The sequence below is a fragment of the Neophocaena asiaeorientalis genome, unplaced genomic scaffold (assembly GCF_003031525.2).
Source record: "Neophocaena asiaeorientalis asiaeorientalis breed wild unplaced genomic scaffold, Neophocaena_asiaeorientalis_V1.1 scaffold449, whole genome shotgun sequence".
Classification (NCBI taxonomy): domain Eukaryota; kingdom Metazoa; phylum Chordata; class Mammalia; order Artiodactyla; family Phocoenidae; genus Neophocaena; species Neophocaena asiaeorientalis.
Window position 1 is genome coordinate 2,230,886 of NW_020175027.1, and position 2,129 is coordinate 2,233,014.

Here is a 2,129-nt window from a genome sequence, read left to right on the forward strand (position 1 = left end):
GAATTAGTCAGAACTCGTAGTTGGAAGAGTTAGAAAATCTAACTTAGTCTGACTTAAGCAAAGAAGGGACTGTATTAGCTTACATAACCAAAAACTTCAGTAGGCGGGTCTAGCTCTGGGCATGGCTGGATTCAAGGTTTCAGATGAAGTCATTAAGATTTGGTCTCTCTCCGTGTCCCAGCTTTGTTTCCCTCCTTTGTAGACAAAACCAGCTTGTAAGTTTAGAGTTATCTTGACAGTGCAGAGCAAGGTCAACGTTGGAGGGGCCTTGCCTGAAGGGCCTTCGAGGCCCTCCCCCACCTATAAGTAATTCCTTAAGAACTTCCTATCATTAAGCCTTTGACGACCCAAAGACCCTGCCTCTTTGCTTCTTGAGCCTTGAGCGTAACCCTGTTCTCCCAGCCGGAATCTCAGGAAGAGGGGGAACGCGGGGCCACACCCCCACCCCCGCGGGCCCTGGTGGCTTCCCCTAAGGATTCGCCCCTGGGAATTTGCCGAGGACAGGGCTCTCCTTCTGGCTGGAAACAGACACCAGTGAGGGAAGGTAGGCTGCTAGGGAAAGCACCTGGAGCTGTGGAAGGGGCGAGAACTACCAGGTATTTCGTGAGGCGAGTTGATCAGCTAGCGAGATGTGGCAAGGGTGTCTGAGGCGGATCTGGCTACCCCGACTTATTTCCTAGACTCAGGGATCAATTAGTAAGTTGCCACAGTCCTGGCGTTCAGTCCTGGGGGCCAAGGCTAGGGCACGAGCCTCGGTGATAGGCGAGATAAGACGGTAAGAAAAACCGTTCGGGAACTGGAAGGAGAACAAAGTTCAAATAGCACCCAGCTTCAGACAGAGTGAGTCCGGTAGGTTCCGCGAACGGGGGAGGCGGCAGCTCTGAGAGCTACACGGCCAGTGCTTCGAGAAGTCCCGAGAGACATTCGGGGTCAGCCCCGCACGGTCTGGACTACAACTCCCAGCATGCTGTGGGCAGGGCAGCATTACGTCTGCGCAGAGGTGGTGGCGAGGCCGCGTCGCACCAGGCGGGGGCGCTCAGGCCTTGGTTCGGGCGCCGCGGAACTCCGCGGGGAGAGGGAGATCGCGGAGCGGAGGTCGGCTTCCTAGCTTGGCGGCGTTTAAGACCTCGGCTGCGGCTCCCGGCTCGTCCCAGGAGGTTGGCGGGACCCCAACCCTTGCTTCTTCCAAGGTCAGGGCGTCACGTCTCCCAGGCCGCGGACACGTTGAGCCGTCTTTAGCGCAGCAGCCCTCAGAACCCCACATCCCGCTGCCCGCGGTTCCCTGCATCCGGTGCCCGCCCCCAAAGCCATCTTCCCTCCCACACGGTCCCAGCTGCCTGCCGTTAACCGCGACCGGGGCCTCTTCTGGGGAGGCCCAGGTTGGGGGTCCTCAGAGGTCCAGGAACCCTGGGGCATTTGGGTTATTGTGTGTGCGTGGAGAGGCGTGTCACCCTTCTCATTGGGACCACCAGGCTGGTCTCAGGCTCAAGGTTCCCTTCTCTGTGATTTTCTCTGGGACTCTAAGTAGGAAGGAGAGAAGTTTGGAAGTAAAAGCCTCAGCTTCCCCTTTTTTTCTGCTCAAACCTCAGTAGGGTCTGTCAAGAGAGCTACAGAGGCTGGAGGGGAAAATGGCCCAGACCTCAGGCTGTGGGTGATAGCCCTGGGGAAAGTAGGTCAGAGGGTGGGAAACTTGCAGACCGCAGGTGATGGGAGTGGGGAGGCTCTGTGTGCAAATCCTGGGGACGTTCCCGCAGCAGCTGGGCTCCGGCCTCCACCCGTAGCACCCACCCCTGCATCACTGATGCTGCGGCCCTTCTTGGCCCCTCTTTCCCAGGTAGACGCTCCCAGAAGTGTTCTGTGCAGAGAGCAGAGGTCACCGCCCCACCATGTGGGGCCTGTTGCAGGTGTGTGGCTTTCTAGGTGAAATCTAAACACTTTTTCAGAAGTTTTATTTAAAAACTTGGGCACATAACAGAGATGGCAGGATGGAGACTGGTATTCTGCCAGGGTTCTCAAGTCAGAGACCAGGCTTGGGTTTCTCAGGTCACTGAGCCCCAGGACCCCTCCTGAGGAGGATGCCCATCTGTGTCCTCTCAGACTCTTACCCCCTCCCCCCCCCCCCCCCCCCC